Source organism: Scatophagus argus, chromosome 17 (assembly GCF_020382885.2).
Source record: "Scatophagus argus isolate fScaArg1 chromosome 17, fScaArg1.pri, whole genome shotgun sequence".
Taxonomy (NCBI): Eukaryota; Metazoa; Chordata; class Actinopteri; family Scatophagidae; genus Scatophagus; species Scatophagus argus.
The window spans coordinates 5,214,073-5,234,281 of record NC_058509.1 but is presented as its reverse complement, the minus strand read 5'-3'; the positions used below and the strand labels follow the sequence as shown (position 1 = coordinate 5,234,281).

The window sequence follows — 20,209 nt, the reverse complement described above, 5'->3', positions numbered from 1 at the left end:
AGAGTCAGAACTAGAAACATCTGAGAGAGCCGCTTTTCAAAATGAGAGTCAAGGACAGCTCAGAATATTATTCATATCAAGAACATGACATTTACAGAGGTAGGCAGTCTCTCACACTCACTCTCTTTCCCTTTTTCACACACACACACACAACAGTGACATGCATAAAATCAAATTAGACATAGAGAGAGGTTCATTCATCTGAATGTCATCTGAGCTAATGAACACATCACAGTCACAAAACAAAACGTATAAAATCCAGTTAGATTGAAGATATTTGCATGAGTGCAATCCAACAGAATCACTTTCACACCTCGAACTCAAACATTCATGGAAAAACCCTCAATGTAACGACTTTAAGTTTACATTTCGCAAAACACACACACAACACGCAGAGATGCGCTTCTGCAAAGCCAGGGTCGCTGGCCCTTCATTACTTATTAATGCTATCAGACTACCTTCGTAACTGGAGAGCTATTTCAGGGGGCAGAATGATCTTCGAATCATCTGCCAGCGAGCCAATCTCTCCCTGTGCTCATCACTCTCCTGCCCGACTCTCATCGCTTTTTCCTCCTCCTGCTCATCACTCCTTCCCCGAGAGCAGGAGGCTGGCTAAGGCCAAGGCATGACAGGTTGGAGAGTGTGTGTGTGTGTGTGTGAGAGAGAGAGAGAATCTCTCACTCACTCACTCACACACACACACACACACACACACACACACACACACACACACACACACAGAGGGGCTATGGTGCATCATGTGGTTGGATAATGCCAGGTCATGCTTGTCTGACACTGTGTAGTCAAAGGGCGTCCTCTATAGGTCAATGAGCAAACTACACCCTCATACCAAAGGTTATAAGGGTCAAAGAATAACCTAAAAATTCATATCTGCATATTACTCTGTTGCTATTCCTGCAATTCTACCAATACTGGGAGCCTGGTCATAATATGGTCTGCATTTCTGGGCCTTTCCATCCCACAGAGAAATATTTATTATGAAACTACAGATGTTTTTTGGATGAGATGATGCCAAAAATACACTGCAGTCTTTCAGCAGCCTCCTAACAATAAGTGCACTTGCAGGCTACTGTTCAATGCCATTGTACAATACACTCAGTCATTATCCATTCAAATCAGTCCCATGATAGCACAAACAGCTCTTACAGGAAAGATCTTCAAGGATTCTTCCCAGCACTGACTGATCTTCTCAGAGATGATCGTCTGATTAACAGCCAAAAATGAATCAAAAAAAGGAAACAGAGCTGGAAGACGAGGTGCAGCAGTGACAGAGGATTGCTGCAAAGGTATAGAGAGAATGACGACTGAAATTATCAAAAGAATGAGATAAAAATCACACTGGACAAAAAAACCATGAACAGCTAGCTTTTGTTGTCAAAGGGAAAGGTTACAATCAGCATTCATTGCTGCATTAAGCGACAGTCCTGTGGTAGTCACAGGTATTTCAAGTCTCCTGTCAAGGACGTTTTTGTGTATCTGTCTCCATTCAAACAGTTCATTTATCAAACTTGTCTACTGGAAATTGGATGGGAGTCAGTTGCCAGTTTTTAGTGCGTTTAATGGCAAATAAAAAATTGTATATATATATATATATGTATATATATATATGTATATCCAAGGAAGAATTTTCATTTTCATTTTCAAATGAATGCAATCCAGAAATAAAAATAAGTGTCTGCTGTTGCATTAGCTATTCTGTTCAATCACACCACCAGTTCTGATAAAGACCAACAAGTAGCGATGCACCTCATTACCTGCTGTGGCACTTAAGTTGTTTTCAGTATATTAAGAGGGTTGGGTGTGGATACGCGCTGAGTATTTCTCACTTTTATCATTGTTGTCAATTTGTTGCTTTATTTCAAGTACTATAGTTACAGTTTTTTTTATGTATTATTTACTTCAACATTTGGCTATGTGCGCTGCATTTTGATCAAAATGATAAGCCAATAAAGTTTCATCAAGTAGAACTGAATAGAGAGAAAGAAATAACTTATTGTAGTGTTCTGAGAAAAAGTTTTATTGTCTGACAATAAACTTTGGGTCTTACAGACACAGTGTCCATGTTTGTCAGTGTGAATGTGTGTGTGTGTGTCATGCACATGTGAGATAACACTGTTTCTTTTAGTTCCTGTCAAGGCTCCCTGCTGGTTTCACTGCACCTCTCCTATTTCACTTCAAAAACACACTGAATAAACACCCTCTCTCTCACACACACACACATACACACACACAATCACACACACAATCACACACACTCATGACTTTCAAGCTGCCTACCTACTGAGTCTTTCATAATGAGTAACTCCAGATTTGCTGCAAAAAACAAAAATACCTGTGACACAGTGATCCCATTTTTCTTCAGTTCTTTTCTCCCTTTTATCAATTTGTGAAATAGATTTTAAATCTGTCTTGTAGTATCTCGAATGACACTGACAGTTGATAACTGCAACATCACAGATTCAGTAAAGCCATATTTCATGTTGCTGTTCATAGTAAAAGCTGGAGTGATTTTCCTTTAACCAGCTGGGGTCAATATATTGCTTGATATTAACTTTTGCAGCTTTGTCTTTAACAGCCTACCTGTCCTAAATTATGTGCTGTTGCAACTTAATGAAATCGTTAAGCACATCAGTGGTAGTATGGTAATCTGGAGCCCAGCTAAGCAAGTAGTTTTGTTGTCCAAACTTAACCAAGCAGCGATCATCTGCTGAAGGGTTTCTCAGTGAGCTTTATTTGGAAAGTTGCAAAATTTTTATTTCTATCTTTACTGTGAAATGAGAATATTTAATTTTCACACTTAGTCAAGGTAAAACGTGACACGGTTTCTTTGGACCAGTGGATCTATTAAAAGCTTTGGCCTGATACATGTCAGCACACGTTATTTTCTCGCCATATAATAGAAAATACATTCAACATTTGAGCCATGTCACACAGATACTGCAACAGGTACTCTTCTGGGAGATACACTGCACACATCTAAAAATTCTCCAGGTAAACTGAAGAAGACAGTGTGCTGCCACAGCCAAAGCTTGAGAGTATGTGAAACCCCCTGGGACAGGTAACAAAATTCAACCTGTGTCTACCTGCTGCTTTGGTGGCAACAACCTGTCATGTTCTCTTCACTGCTAAAGTACTGACCGCCTTGTCTCAATCAGCCATGATGCTCATCAAATGAAGTGGCAGCCATGCTCCTCGGCGAGGAAGAAAGCCCCATCATCTTCATGATTGCCACAACCCAGCCCACACTACCAATGCACTCCCAGCCACATGAGCACAACCTGCCACTGATTTCTGAGCTCAAGACTGTGATGACCAGGAAACAGATATTCCAGAACTTTACTTCTTCCTTCTTTTGAAAGAAGCACATATATATAAATATATATAGATAGAGAGAGAAAGAGAGAGAGACAGATAGATATATATATGTATATGTTTTGAAAGTTTATATATACAGATTTATATGTTTTGCAAGTACAAAATTAAATGTTTTTCTTTTAACTGCTGAGAAACATCCAGTACATTATAATAAATTACATTGCAAACAGTATACGACGGAGCCCATTTGAATTTTCTTCTCCCTTAACTGCATTGGTTGATTTATTGTTTACAGGAATTTTTATTCCTTGCAACTGATGCAGAAACACAGCAAAATTCAAATGGATCTGTTTATGCTCTACTGAATCACATCACATCATTCCACATTACGTCGCATCCCACATTGAAACGAGGCAATATCAAACCAAGCAGTCTAAAATATATCACTCATGAATCATCATTGTTGATCACAGGTTGAGATGTGTAATCATATCAGTCATATCAGTCTGCATCATATCACTCCAGAGAGAAAGATACTCATGTGTAATCTGTAATAAGAAAAAGGCAACAGCTGGTTCTAGGCACAGACTCCTCCATGCATGAGGTCTGTAGCTCCACACACACAAACATACATCAAGCTCTCACTATCATGTATTTAACCATAAAAGTTTAATAAGTATATCAGTACAGAAACTGTCCTCTTATTAGGTGCAGTCAACGCAACATCTCCTTCCTCTCAGGAAAAAAAAAAAACAAAAAACTAAGCATTCGACTACTGATTTGGCAACATACAAAGCTTTGTTGTGTCAGCCCTAATAAAGTCACTGTGGTAGTTTAAAATGACTTTGATACTGAAGTTTGAACTTGGGTCGGCAAGGTGGAAACTATCACCTGTCTCCCTCTCACAGTGCCACTCATGAGCAGTCACAATCAATTTACAACCAGGTCCTCCACACTTCTGCTCGCTGTCAGTGTGATACAGGAGGTACGAGAGCACTGCTGGCAACCTGTCGCTTTACTCTTTCTTTAACCGTCTCTCCCTCTTGACTTCTTCCCAATCAAATCCGATTCAGAAAGAATTGCTCAGCCCAGGGTTACCTATTGGAGCCTGTGATTAGCAAGCTATTTGGTCTCCAGTAAGACAGAGAGAAAAAACAAGGGCAAAGAAACACAGAGACAAAAACACTACAGAGAATGCTGCTGCATGTCTGCCTATGGATGTTTTTAGTCAACTTCTATAGAACGACACTCTTGTAGCCATATGAGGGCAAGACAACTGAGATATGGTGCTGTTCACGACAAGGCTACTTCACGGCCAGATAAAACAGGGCACTGCAGGGTGTTAATAACACAGAGCAAGAGAGAAAGAAAGAGAAAGCTGTGCTGGGAGAGGGTAAACAAAATGAAAAACAACGGCGAGGTCTTCAAAAGACAGGGACAAAAGAGCTTTCCCTCTGCTGCCTGCTCCTCGGACATGACTAATAAATCACCTTCACACCATCAATCACTAGGAATCAAGTGCGAGACTCACACCATCGATTCAGATGCCTCCACACCTGAGAAAAAACAGGGAGTGGATGCAGAGATGAAATGTATGTGTTCATGTATGCAGGGGAGCACACATGTACACACACAAGAGGAAAACCCACGGGAACACACACACTGAAAACAGAGACACACACTACTATACACACTGGTACAAAAGGACATAACTGTCATTACTCATGTGAGTGTCAAAACTGAGAATCCTCTTTATGCAGGACTTTCACCAGTACAGAATGTAAGAGATTCAAAATTCTGAAAACACAAATGTACCAATAAAAATTCCAGTATTTATCAAATGCTGGCTACCATAAATTTGTCAAATTTCATTACTGCACTAGAGAACATTTTATTCTCCAGCTGAAATTTGGGATATACAGACTTCAGACAGAATGGCATCAGGGTAAGAACCGTCCAACGTTTTTTTTGGAAAACAACAAGAGACAGCTGGAGATGTCTTTATCACATAGTAACGGTCAAAGTTTGGGAACTTACAGACACTATTTTCTTGCGTAAACAACCACACGTGCACTTGAGCACGACAGGTCTGAACGTAGTCTGAAAGTTAACGAGGAAACACCAGCCACGGTATTTTGTGTGTAGTTAAACTCAAGGATAAGTGTTTCAAATGATTTCTGTAAGTAACTGAAAATTGAAATTCGATTGGAATGAGGATAGTTTGCCAAATCTCTAGAAATGCTATTAAATCCAACAGTCATAATCGAAAAAAACATAGGATTAAACCCCAGTTTAAGGTTCCCCTTAAGGTTAAAACTGTGGAAATGCGAAATTTGATGACATAATTACAAGCAGAGTGGAGGCTTCATTCAGAATTAAACAATTTTAATTTTAACACCATGCTAAGATTTTGTCAAAATGTGCATCTCACAGTTCACATGCACACACTGACAGATGCTCACATATAAACAGGAACTACACAACAACCCACACACACAAACACACACACACGCTAGAGTGGTGAGAAACAACAGATATATCACAGTAAAATGTCTCCCCCCTTGGAGGCGGGTTGCTATTATATATGATCAAAATTCCTTTCCTCAGGACAATACATCCTCGCTTCAAAACTTCCCTCAGAAAAAGGGTGAACTTTTTGAACTCTGACCTCCTGTTTCTCTGAGGAAACCAACCAGAACATTCTCTGTGAAATGAAGTTTCTCTTTAGCGCCATTCTCCCTGCAGCAAAAGGGAAAGAGAGGAGCGAGCAGAAGGAGAGGACAGTGCACCACTTTGCTGGCCTCCATGGATGTTGCCTTCAAAAGTCTTACACCCAATGCGGCAAAAGTGCTGAGAAACATGAGAGATTTTTATTTTTAACGCAGCCATCCCTAATCTAATTACCTCAGCAATTAGACTGTGGTGTCGTGAAAATGAACTCACAGAAGGCAGCACGGGAGTTGTGACATGCTCTGTTTGCCTTGGCCAGCCTGAAGATGGGGAAAAAAAAAAACACTTCTGAGAGTTGGCATAAAATTTCATCCGTTTTTCTGCCTGTGGCAAGTGTGTGGCCAGCGCTTGTGTCCATGCCAGTATGTGCATGAGTATGTTTAAAAAGAACAGCGTACATGGATACATATATAGAAATATATACATATCGGTGCATCTGTGTACGTCTATTTTGTGGTTCTTGAAATACATTTTTCTTCCCACATCACTGATGGCTATAGCTCAGCTTCACAGCTATGCTAATCTCCATCTCCACACAGAGTCAGATCATGTGATCCAAAACAAGGCTTTCAGGAACACGTCCATACCTCCCTGGTGCTGGGAGTCACATGTTTTGGACACCAGCCTGAGCCTGTTGGCAAAAGCTAGAGTCACACACAGACGGAAAGATGAGAGGCAGCACACGGCTTGGTTTAAGTACAAACGGGCGTGGACAAACAAGACATAGAAGGGCGAGGCAACAGAAGTGTGAACAGAGAAAAGAGAGGACCGTGAAGACAAGGTTGTTTAGATGCCTGTCATGTGCCCATTAGAAGAGGAAATAACTCACACTTTACATCCCTTGTCTGTGTTTAGAGCCGTGTGTGTGTGTTGAATGTGTGTATGTGTGTATGTGTGTGTGTGCACATCAGTCCATCTCTTTACCGCCCAGCCTCCCAGAACACTCTGTCTCACTACAAAGTCAAACCAAAACAGATTTATTATGTATTTCCCTTGACGGGACATTATGGCTGCTGATTAGCATACACTGGTGGGTGGAGTGTATGCAGATAAGCATACACACACACACACACAAACACAAGCACACAAAGGCATACATGAACGAGCACAACCCATTTGTTGTTGGGTAGATAGTATCAGCTGGCCAGTAGACTATGTGCTGTACTTTACGAAGAACTTTAATGCTACATGTTCAGGTAAAATCGGCACATAAAAAATGCAGTATCGGTTGAGCTAAGATGCAATAAAAGTGTACAAAAGATGAAATGCACACAAAATGAAAAATATGTATGCACACAAGAGGCAAAAGGCATCAACTGTTGCCACTTGCATCTGCACCAGGTCTTGTGCATCTGTTGTTTTTACCAAATAGTGTTACTGATTCTCATGACATTCATCACACCCTCAAATACAAAGGCATGTCTCCAACATTTAAACCCACCACACACACACACACACGCACTGTTTTCTTTCTGTCTCTCGTGATACTTTTCAAGCTGTCAGTCAGCAACAGAGGAACCTTGAGATTAATGGAGACGGGGGGGAGACAGGGGGGAGTTACACACATGACCACCACATCTGTGTGCAGCCACCATGCCTTCTGAACTGCAGGTGGCTTACCATAAAGCCTGTTCGATAAAGGTCCTAACACAGCAGCATGAGGGTGGCGGCTGAGCAAGCAAGTTGGCTTTTAAAAATAGATCAATAATTAATTTTTAGGGGTGAACTGTAAGCTTACCTCTACTTCAACTGAGAGATAATTGGAGAAGATCCTTGAATTTTTACTGCGTGCAACTGGAAGGTATGCAACAGTGAGTTTAGTACAGTTTGGTTAAATTAAAATCTCTAAATACACGTGGCTACAAAGGTTCACAGGACATACATTTCATTCTTTGCCTGAACACATACATTTAGATATGTCTTAAATAAAATCCTTGTCTTTCTGCAGCCCACGTGCTGTCCACATTTGTTTTGTTTTGTGTGTCGCAGCCTTTCACCAACAAGTTACACCATCATATCCTTATATTACTATTTGCAAGCATTTTTGCAGCCGCTTTGAATAAGCACATATGAACAGAAGGCTGATCGGACATTTGATATAATGTAATTTCATAGTGATATTTACTGACTTCACTAAACGGAAAATACAACATGCAGTTTCTACAACTGCCGTAAAATTATTTCACTAAATAGGAGTCGCTAATGATCTTACAAACATTAATTAAGCTAAAATATGCAAAATGCATGCAGACATAGATGAAATGCATCTGTGAGTGAGGTTTCTCTGACACCAGGGGAGTAAAGGAACAATCCCTTCCATGCTGGCAGATGTCCAATCTCATTGTGAACATTGGCTGTTGTGTATTGTAAATGCTGGTGCAATTTTTCATCAGCACTGAAATGAATTCTACTGGTCTGACCGCGCGGCAATAAAAGGAGGTTAAACTTGGATTCCCTTTTGGTCTCCAACATCAAACACGAGAGGACACAACAACAAAACGAAAGATTAGAGAGCAGGGCAATAGATCTATGAGAAGACTCCTTTTGCGTGGCATATCTGAGGAGCCAAAGTCCTCTGAAAACAACACCGCTGGCCTTGATAGTCCACTGAGCTCTGCCACAACATGTTGCTGTAGCATAGCCCTGCATGTCGTGGCTGTTTCATATTCAATGAGCCCGCTGTCACGAGTGTAGGACGTGAGAAATGGAGGCACGGCAGAAAGAATTTTCAGAAATGCATTCCTTCACCTCATTCACTGCTTCCTCCATCTCTTAATTAAATCAATTCCACCCTCCTTCTCTTTACCTCCATCTTCTCATTCTTTCCATCGCTCTTTCTCTGCCTCCCATGCTCTCAATCTCTCTCACCCGCTCTCTGCCCTGCGTGACTCCCCGGCTGCAGTTGATTGATGACGAGAGAAATCTCCCAAGGACAGGAGCCTTGTTAAAGACAGGCCAGTGTGTTCTGTCCATGGGAGCAAACGGAGATGGAGGGGGGAAAGTTGGCGGGGGATTACAAAGAAAGGAGCACCCTGATATACCCCTGCTACACTTCTGCTATTGTACTGTTTTTCCCTCCTTGTTTCCGTCCCGTTCTTCTTCCTTTTAAAATTCATATAGCATTAAATTGCTGCTTCTTACTATTCTATTTATTGTTTTCCCTTACTCCATATTTTGTTCAGCCTTTTTCCCCCTCATTCTCCCTAGCTTCACTACCTTTTTTAGAATCTCTACCGAGGGAGAGCCTCGTCACCAGAGGGACTGCAGGATGAGGGTGAGAGCTGTCAAGGTGGAGGCGGGTGGAAGGAGTGGGAGATAGGAAGAGGGGAAAAAAGGGAGGCCTCTCCGGGGGGGCCGAGGTCTTTTGGACGGGGGATCATCCCAGAGAGAGACAAGCTGCGGTCTGATTAATGACAGGGAAGCCATCGTATTCATCACTGCCCTACATCAGCCCTGAGAAATGCTGTTTGTTGCCAAAACTGGTGGCTTTTCTGCCTCTGGATATGGCTTTTTTCCCCTTCTAGTTTTGAAGCAATTAATTTAGAATAATGACAGATGAGGCAAGCAGAGTTAAAATACATTAAAGTAAATATTACATCACTAAAAAATGATAATAAATTAAATCAAGAAGGAATATTTTATATTGTTTGGGTATAAAACAATTTGTTGCTTTTAGTTGGATTCTGTGATAGTAAACTGAATCTCTTTGTGTTTTGCAGTGCTGGTTGAGTTCTTTGGTTTTAAGAAATTGTGAAAGGTATTTTTTTTATAATTTCCTGACTATTGATGTAAGTTTTACTTTATATAATAAACAGCGGATTAAGCTATAATGAAAATGATGTTAAACATCAGTAACAACTCAAGATAAAATCATGGAAATAATTACCATTGAAACCATGGCACGAGAAAAAGGCAATTAGATGTTGTCAACATTCTCAAAAAATATTACTGGATTTGCACACAGATCTTTTGTCCAAACAGATTCAGGGTTCCTCCACATATCTGCCACTTGGAAGAAGAAGAAAAAAAACGACCACCCAGTAACAGGCTGTGAGCACCTGAACAAATTGTAATAAATTGATTCCTTCCATGGTTAAATCAGAGAGCTTGTTGTGAAATCCATGCGCTGCTAGGAATTGTAAATTAATGTAAATAGCTTTGTTTTAATTTACAAGCAGAACCTATTGAGCTTCTGAGAGCCTTATGAAACATACAGCATGGAGTATACATGGTCATGCAAGGCAGATCAGTACTTTGATGTCCTCTTGCACAACTATACACACACACGCACCCACGCACACACATACGCATAAGGAAGTGAGAGACAGGAGAGAGAGAAAGAGAGAGAGAGAAAAATGGCCATGATGAAGGAGGAAGAGGCACTCTGTGACTCTTATATCTGAGATCTGAGATGTTTCAGCAATTTCAATTGAGGCCAAGATCATCTGTAAGTATTTTGATCCCCAAATAACACACACCACTTTCATAAGACATAAATGCACATGTATGCACATAAAAACAGATTGTATTATACTATATTTAAGATATTGACAACACACGGCATTCAGTTAAACCTACTTCTTGGCCTTGAATGTTTCTTCCACTGAAACCACCACCACCAAGTCACTTTTATTCCCCTCTCTCCCTTTCCTTCCTTTTCCTCTTCCTGTGCTGTCCTCTTTTTCTCTCCTTCCTCTCCTTCCTCTCCTCTCCTCTCCTCCCCCCAGGCCTTCCACATACTCATACAACATTTATGACTGTCTGGAACAAACGCTTGCAGCAGGAAACTGGAGGGTATATCTTCTTATCCAAAAACCAATACTAACACTGTGTAACAGCTCGTGTGGTATCTGGCCAGGAGAATCCCCGGTATGTTTTCACTTTATACTGGACAGTATTACAGTTCCCTTGTGCTGTCAAACCGCTTAAAACTTTTGCTGGAGCAAATACAGTCTGGAGTCCGAGACAAATTTCCCCACAGGGGCATCAACATAATCTAGTCGATCTTACCTCCCATGCGAATGCAAATCATATCTGTGTACCAAAAATGCAGTACAGAGTGCAGGATGGAGGGTGGAGCAACAGTACAGCAGCAGAAGTGCGATGCAGTACAGCTTGTATTAAGTTGAACCTACATCTGCCCATGTAACTACACTTAACTTTTTTTTTTCTCCACTGGTTTTGAATCAAGAGTTGACAGTGCTGTTTTTTAATCAAAGGTCACATGGAGGACTTCTGTTCTTGTAGCACAAGAGTAGCAGTCACTGAACATGTTCATCTTTGGCATTTTGAATGTAAATAAAAATGAATAAAAACTACATTATCCATAAATCAACCTGAAGGGAGCCCTTGTGCATGCCTGATGAACTTCTCATGAGTTAGTAGAGCAATGACTATCATTTAAAAAACAATTATAAGCTGTAAAAATGCAATCAGAATGTAAACAAGTAGTCCTCAATAACTCAATAATATTTTTTTGATCTTGCAATCTGGGTACTTCATTTTTATAACCTGATAACATCATTCCTGTAATCTACTACTACCCAGCCTTGGTTATAAAGGTTAGAGGGCACTATGGAACTACTTTAATGAACTATGGTAACAGTTTGAAGATTTTCAGCGATTCAGGTTTTCAGTCTTGAGGTGATTGACAATTGTGGTAACTTGTTGCCATGAGCAGCTACTCCTCCAGACAAGCAATAGAAGAAGAGCAACTTGTGTCAGTTCACAGCCTGTGCAAACAAGCAACAGGCTGAGCAGATACAACAGTCAACAAAAACTAAGCTTTCTTCTTCCACTGGCCTGCACCGGCTTTGCCCTCATGACCAGTACATACATATACTGTTTCCTGTGAATTGCCTGTGCATGCAATCGGAAAGCCACGTGAAGAACTCAGAATCTTTTAACAATAACAACTGCACTCAGAGGCAGCTACAGAATGTGATACAATGAATGGCTGTTGCTAAAAAAAAGGGACATCCATAGTATCAATACTGTCAAAAAAAATTAGATTTGATAGAGTGAAAACCTTAAAAGAAATATAACTGCACTGAATACAAAGCTATTATATCTGTGAGGAATCACAATGAGCATTAATGACCCAAAAAAATTGTATGATTGTATGGTGCCGCTTCAGAGCTAAATGCAGCAGAGTGGAAAGTAACTACAATGGACAGTTTTTTTAGAACGGCCATTTTATTGGACCTCACGCTCTTTTTATGTGGTGCAGAGCTATAATAGACCACCACTGAAGTCTTAAGTGAGCACAATGGTGGAGCCGAAATGGAGTTTAAGGAGATTTTACCAGTTCATATTTCAGAGGTCCTTTGATGTCACACCTTCATCCTACCCATTACTTTCAATCACCTGTGTTAATAATGAAATAGGTGGTTTTCTTTTGTTACTAAACTATCTTATTTGCTATTCAGCTACTTAAGGCAATTTCACTAGATCTCATATTAGAATACTGGGCCCAGTGGGCATTAATATTGGATGAAGAGGGAATATAATGTGAGTTCCCCTCGCTGGAGGCAAACCACTTTCAGTGTCTCTCTCTCTCGGGGTCTGCGGCAATATGTATGGAGGAATATTAATTACTGTCGAAGCACTGTGGTTATTATTATGATTTCACATTATGCAGCTTCCAGGGGCAATCAGTGGTGGGATGCTAAACATGTACAAGCCACTTAAGATGATAGGAAGGGAAAGAGGGCACAAAAAAGGAACGCAGCTATCCAAGACCTGTAATTCTTCTTTCTTGTTCTTATACAGGTTATCTCACTCTTTTCTTTCAGCTGGTATCTCTTTAAAAAAAATATCTGATGTCTGTTTGTTTTCTCCATCCGTCCATTTGCTCCAATTCCTATCCCCCTTCTCCCCCATCTCTTTTCACTTGCTCTCTATCCTGCTTTTTTGGTAACTTTCTCTTTCCTCCTCAACCTCTGCCTACCTCTGACTCTCTGTCTACCTCTCTCTCCCTCCCTCCCACAGGCACAGTGGATCAGAGGGTTTTAGGTGATAAATACCCCGGACCAAGGGCTCACCAGCCACCGATTCCTGCCACTTTACTGTGTCACATTGTGGCCGAGGTCTCATTAAAAAGGCATTAGCCTTCTCTTGGTCCCATGATGGAGGCCGTGTCTGGCTCAGTCACTGCCGCAGGGATCTATTTAAAAGTGGCGGCAGGAATGGATAAGGAAAAGAGAGATAGGGGAAACAGAGAGAGTGGGAGAGAGAAAGAGATGGCCATGTAATGAAAGAGAAGATGTGGCTGTAGAGAGGGAGCGTGAGGCATCAATTCCATGTGTGGGGATGAACTGAGGTCCGGGAGTCCAAGGAGGCAAAGGAGGAGGAAGCAGAGATAACTAGCTGGAGCGAACTCCACTTACTTGTCCCCTGTGAGTTCATGTGCTTTCAGAATTTAATTGATACCGGCCAATTAAAGCCACTCAGGTTTCACCTTGAGGGGGTCAGGAGAGGTGGAGTCAGGGGTTGCGAATATGATGAAGGGGGTGCTGGGGGACGAGGAAATGAAGAGGACCAAGGTGAAGAGGGGAGATGGAGAGTGCAGCGTGAAAACACAAGAGTAAGCGTTTACAGCACATCATTAGTAAATAAGTAGTTTGGGGGTGATGACAGGGGAGAGGAAAAAAATGGGGGAAGGACGTAGGAAAGAGAGAGGGGAAGGAGGACAAGGAAAGGGTTGACATTACAAGAGGAATGTTGTTTTGGGGTTTGGACAAAGCATGTGGACAGCAGTATAGAACAGCATTTGAAGTGTTATAAAACTGATGTAACATGAAGCACGTTTGTTGAATCTAAAAGTTTCTGAATTTCAACAAAGGACTGCAAAAAGAAAAATAATACTATTATAGAGCAAACCAATAATGGGCTAATTGTTATCGCTCTTTCGTGTTGAGAAAAATACATGTATGTAAAGTTGAACTGTGAACGTTCAGCTCAGGTTGGTCAACTTGCAAGTCAAGAAAGCACTGATGAACAAACTATTTGCACCATTAAAGCAGCTTATGAAAGTTCAGAAACAGAAACAGAAGTAAAAATAGAAAGGCTAGATATGAAATTGTCCGAAGTATCTTCACAGGTCGTTAAGCAGATATATATGTCCTCAGGTGGGCCTCAAGAGAGACAAAACTGAAAGACAAGCAGGCTGACAGACAGGCAGACAAGCTGCCTTCTTTATTTATCAACAGTGCAGATTGCAATGCAACTGCCCTCTGCCCTGCCTTACTGTGATGGAAGGATGAAGAATAAACGAGCAGATAGCTGTCACCTCCACCACCTGTGTGTCTGTCCATCCACTGACAGGCTGAAGGAGGAAGACGGCGAGTGTGTAGGCAGCTCAATAAAAGAGGACGGGGTCAGGCAGGCATGTGTTACTGAGGTGCAGAGGAATGTATTAGCTAATAAGGATTTCTGGATCAAAAAAAAAAACACAGACAAACTGGAAGATTTTTAGTGCTAAGTCAAAGCAGAGGTGAGGCGTTTGTCTGGTAGCCAGACAGAGCTCATACTGTATGAAAGCTCAGAGAGAAGACCAGCACTGCAGAGTAGAGAGAAGCTCTCACAGCCGATGCAGATCAAAAGGCCAAGGTCAGGCGGACAAGCAGGACTCAGGTGGAAGGAAGTGGATTAGCTATTGTGATTTTTTTTTTTCTTTTGGGTGCAGGTTTCTTGTACAGTAACAGGCAGGCGGCGGGTTGTCAGAGGTTATTTCACAGGAAATTTTTGTTCAGGTGAAGGAGGAACAAGTCGGAAGTGAGGCAGAGATGAACACCATGCTGACAGCGATTCAGAGGACAGACAAGCAACACAATGCCACACTGCAGTCAGACAGATAAGGAGTTTTGTAATGATGCAAACCAATGCAACGGATGCAATAGATGCAATTTCTGTAATTTCCCAGCCTGGGATCAATAAAGTATATCTATCTATCTATCTATCTATCTATCTATCTATCTATCTATAATGGACAGACAGAACATTTTCTTTCACCCCTCTGAGGCCTTTTGTTATGTAAGGCAGATTGTTTAGTTTGCTCTTATGTTGTTTTTGTGCTCGGGCCAACGAATGAGTCTTCAAACATTTGGTGCCTATTGTTTTTTTCTGATACGATCATAAAAGAGGCACACTATGAGATGAGTCTGTTTATTCTTCTGTATCTGTGCACAGTGGAAACCCCTTGAGAAAACTACTTTCAACAAACCACATCTGTTGTTTACAGATCTGCAATAGTATAATGAAATAAAGCTTCTATTATTGCAAAGGAGAAAATGTAACTACAGCTATGACTCTTCACACTTTATCAGCAAGTTTTCACATAACTCCCACAATCGGTCACGTCTTCTGAAGGAATTCAACACATTCTCCTTACACTACACACTTGTACACTGTGTCTCGAAGTGACTTTGTTTCTGACTCATGTTTTAAACTTAGAATATCACTTTCCTTAGTCTGAAGCCAGATCAGTTTGTGCACTTATTTGTGTGTATGTTAAGCAAGCCTGTTATGCCAAACAGTAGAATGTTGGTGTTAACTCTTGGGTGAAGCTGGATTTGACGGAGAAGATTTAGAGTTCTGTGCAAAATTACACAATTAAAAAAGGGGGGACAAACAGCAGTGAGCCTGTCCCATTTAAAGCTGAGGGACCAGGCTAGGGCCAGGTGGTCTCTCAGACAGGCCAGTTAAAATAAGGTATAACACTGGTTGTATGGTTTTACAAAAATAAATATATTTATTTTAGTACTGTTCCAATACGCAAAAAGCTCCAAAACAGTGATGAAGTGGCCAATAATCACAAGTTGGCTGTTTGATCTTGAAACCCCTCCTCTTCGCATATCCAAAAGCTTTTTAGCAAGACAATAAAGCCCAACAAATCACTTTAAATAGAAATGTCTGACCAAATAATTGTCAACAGAAAAAATACCAGAGCTGCAAAGACTAATCAATTAATCAGAAAGTTGACTTAAAGAAAATGAAATGCCAACTATTTTGATGATCGATTGATCATTTCAGTCATCTTCAAGCAAAGCTATCAAACATTTGCTATTTCCTGCTTCTTAAATGTCAGGATTTGCTGCTTTTCTTTATTATTTATGATAATAAGTAATGAGTCTCTGGGTTTTGTACTGTTGGTTGGACAGCAAGTAGCAACTTGAAGATGTTACTTTGGGCTCTGGGAAAATGTGATACAAAAATTTGATACTAAAAGATTAACTGATTACTTACAACACATAATATGCAGATTAATTAATAATTAAAATAAATGTCAGTTACAGCTCTAGTATCAGTGCATGTATCAAATACATGACTTGCGCATTCCTATTGTCTGCTCAATATGCAAAAATATCTTTCCTCATTAAAGTTTTGACAGTCAGCTTAGAAATAAAAGGGATGGAAAAAAAAAACTAGCCTCAATAATCTAACTTCAACAGGTTCTGTGCCAGTTTCACTGGCCAGTCAAACAAGCCACAGCACAAAATATAACCTCTTGAACATGAAATACATATGGGACAACCAACGCAGGACATTGAAGTTAACCATCCTAGCAAAGCCAGCTAGCTTAGTGGAAGGACAGGACATTAGCCTTACCTTGTTTGCTGTCAAGGTCCACCCTTTCTTCACGGAAATGAACTGGTCCATATCCATATCATAAAATATCCCATTGAACCTGATGCCATGATCTTAGTTAAAACCTGCTGACGGCCCTCTTTCTGTATTCTTCTTTCCTTGCTGCTAGCGCGTTAGCCGTTAGCATTAGCGGCACTGAAAAGTTAGCTAAATGTTGTCATTGAAATTCTACCGCTGAAGTAAGTTCGTTTGCTGTGAGAATTGGGCGCAACATATTACACTTATTTTCCAGAGTTGTGTTGCAATAAAGTGGCTACAACTGAACTTTATAGCGTTTTTTTGTTGTTGTTGTTTTAAGTAACTCCACCATGTTTTGCTTCCTGGGCTCAGGGTGACTTGCTCAAGCAAAAGAGCGCGATGCTGACGACACGGGCTGCCCTTGCATGCAGTGGCCGGTCGTAGTCCAGGGGGCGCTGTTTCGCATCTGTTGAGAAGATTGAATGAAAACTGGGGCGGTGTCCATGATTTGTTTTCTTCAGCGTTAATATATTCAGTCTTTGTTAAACTGTTTGAGAGATGTGTTCATTTAACTCTATTGTTATGTTATATGTTATACTGATGGGTGTTTCTATTATTTTGCCCACAGTGTCACAGTCTACTGTAAACACATTAATATTATTAATGACATTACTGCATATCCAGTCCCCATTTATTAACCAACGGAACCGAAAGTTTACCAGGTTTACTACAAGAGATCGGAGTGTGCTTTAATCTGCTTGAGGTCCCGCAGAAACTCTGAGTGTATAGATTGGCAAAAATATATATAAAGTTAAAAAAGAACTGTAGCATAACTTATTCATGTTTAGGTGAAACATCTTGTTAATCTTCCCCATGTCAAACTTTGGACAGTAAGAGAACAGGATAGAAACTCCCAGCATCTGGATGAAGTTGCTGAAATAGCGGGACAGTAATGAGACGTCGGGAACGCAGACATTTTGCTGACGCCTGTAGAACTCCCCAATCCAATTAATAATAAAAATCCCCCCACATCCCTTTGCATCCCCTATCCTTCTTATTATGAAACTGCATTTAATTCATGCTCAGAGGGCGCCGAGTACCTGAGAGGATGCAACACAACCAAAAAAAAAGGTCAAAGAAAGTTGAAAGGCCATCAGTCCCCAACCTTATTCACTCACAGATGATTTACTTCCTGCGTTTGTGCACGGGCACTATTCCAGGGGTATTTGTGAGGTGAACTGAACTGGGACATGGGAAAGGACTGTGACAACAGGGTCAGGTTGCTCGTTTATTAAAATAATAAATGGCCATAGGAAAGGAACCCTCATATGGAGGTTAATGATATGAGGCACTGATGGAAAATCTACGTAAGTGCTTTCATCAGTGTGTGCAGCACTTACACATGTATTTATTTATTGGAAATATGGTGTCATTGTTGATCTTATTATTGTTCTACATGACTTCATACAGTCATACAGCATTAAATATACAGGCAAGGGAAATAATGCACACAGTGAAATTAGTAGAACTTCTAATATGGTGTATCTTTATTTGTGTCTTTACAAATCACAAACCACAACACTTTCTGATTTATAGGTTGTCACTAATGGCTGTCATAATGGTTAGTGTCACAGTTTGGTTTTCAGCTGGCTCTAAAAGCAGACTCAGACAAGAGGAAGTGGATGTGTGTGAAAGGTTTACTGCAACACGGGGGAAGAAGGTAGAGGGCAGGCAGGTGGAGGTGAACTGCAGATGAATGGAGAGCAGTGCAGAGTGACTCAGGCTCGGAGGCAGGAAGTGGCGAGGTCAGAGGCGCCAGGCACTGGACAGGCACTTATAGTGATAGGATAGCGAAACTCAGAAGGACATCACAAGAAGGAATTATTCTAAAGGGCGGCTGCACCTGACCATAAAATAGGCCAGCGTATAAAACTTGTTGTTTTTTTCTAGCTGTTTCTCCCCGTCTCCAGTCTTGGTGCTATGCTAAGCAAGGCATGAGAATAGTATGTATGAGTGGTTTAGCGTTCAGGCATTTTGAAGGACAGTTAGAACTTGCTGAGGGAGGTTGCAACATCAAGGGTGAGGAGAGGTTATATACCGCACCGGGTCGTAGTGTTGAGTAATGGACAGTGGACTGGGTTATGTCAAAGGTTACTAGCTCTTAGCAGAGTAACCTCTAACCTGATCTCTGACAGATTTGTGGGTTTGCAGAGCAGTAAAAAGCCCACCTCAACAAACCTTTAACACCTACTGCCTCATCGAATCAGACGTATGATGGATTGAGACAGCTCCGAGGTGGTGACTGCCATCTGGGAGCGTGTGATACAGAGGCGAGTGATTGACTGGGATTTAGTGGAAATGGGCCTGACTGTGTGGCCTGACAGGGACAGATAGCCACCCCATCATCATTCTGGGTCACAGCAGGGGCGGTTTGCACTCTGTCTAGGGGGTCAGGATGGGAGGATGGCAGCATATTGACAAGGGTATAGACGGTTATACTGGGTGCATTTGTATACGATGTATTTTGTCAGTATGTTCATATTTAAAAGTGGGAAAGCAAAAGGACTCTCATCTACTTCATGATTTGATTGAAGTTATTCTCTACAAAATGTGTTAATATAAGAACAACTTATACACAACTTATATCACTTCACTCATGAAAAGACATCTTTTCAACAGAAAGTGTAGTTTTTAACTGCCATTTTCATTCCATAACAATAATAATTGATAACATGTATTTTTATAAGTAAATCTGATCCACTACTGTGTCACACTCGTGGCAACAATGTATATGTGCTACAATAATTACACACGTCTTCTATTGGCCACCAAAACTTAATCTGACACACTAGAACACAATATGGAAGTACTGGAACACACCTATTTATTACTGAATTCAGGTGAGGTATGGGGCTGTTCTTCAGGGGTTGGGCTCAACCCCTGACTTCCAGTGAAGGGAAATCTTAATGCTTCAGCACACCAAGACATTTTGGACAATGCTATGCTTCCAACTTTGTGCCAACAGTTTGTTGAAGGCCCTTTTCTATTCCAGCATGACTGTGCCCCAGTGCACAAAGCAAAGCTCCATAAAGACGTGGTTGGATGAGTTTGGTGTGGAAGAACTTGACTGGCCCACACAGAGTCCTGACCTCAACCCCATCCAACACCTTTGGGATTTAGAACACCTTTGTATTTAGAATGAGAATGGTCAAGTGTCCCCATACTTTTGTCTATATAACACAACCCAACTGAAAATCAAAAGGTAACAGCCCTCCTCATTAGCACCGCATCACTGACGGCATTTTAACCTCGTGTGCAATTGAAATTGTTGCTGAGATGTCACGAAACTAATCAAGCCTTGGTGCTTATACCACCAACAATTACACCTTGTGAATGTGACACCCATATGACGTTTCACCTGCAGCCACTTTAACTGCTGCAGGTGTTAATCCATTTGTAAAAAAGCTGATCATCAACAATACAACAATGAACAAGATGTTACTGTAGCTTCTGTCGGTGTGTGGGCAGAAAGAAATTT

General features: G+C 41.0%; 1 protein-coding gene across 1 annotated transcript in view; it reads right to left on the bottom strand.

Annotated features, from left to right (window-relative positions):
* LOC124074477 (ephrin type-A receptor 7) overlaps positions 1-17,096 on the bottom strand; it is a 303,047-nt gene extending 285,951 nt beyond the window's left edge. The window contains exon 1 of the mRNA XM_046417453.1: positions 16,675-17,096. The gene's annotated coding sequence lies outside the window, so the exon portion shown is untranslated. The remainder of the gene's footprint in view (positions 1-16,674) is intronic.
* Positions 17,097-20,209: the final 3,113 nt, after the last annotated feature.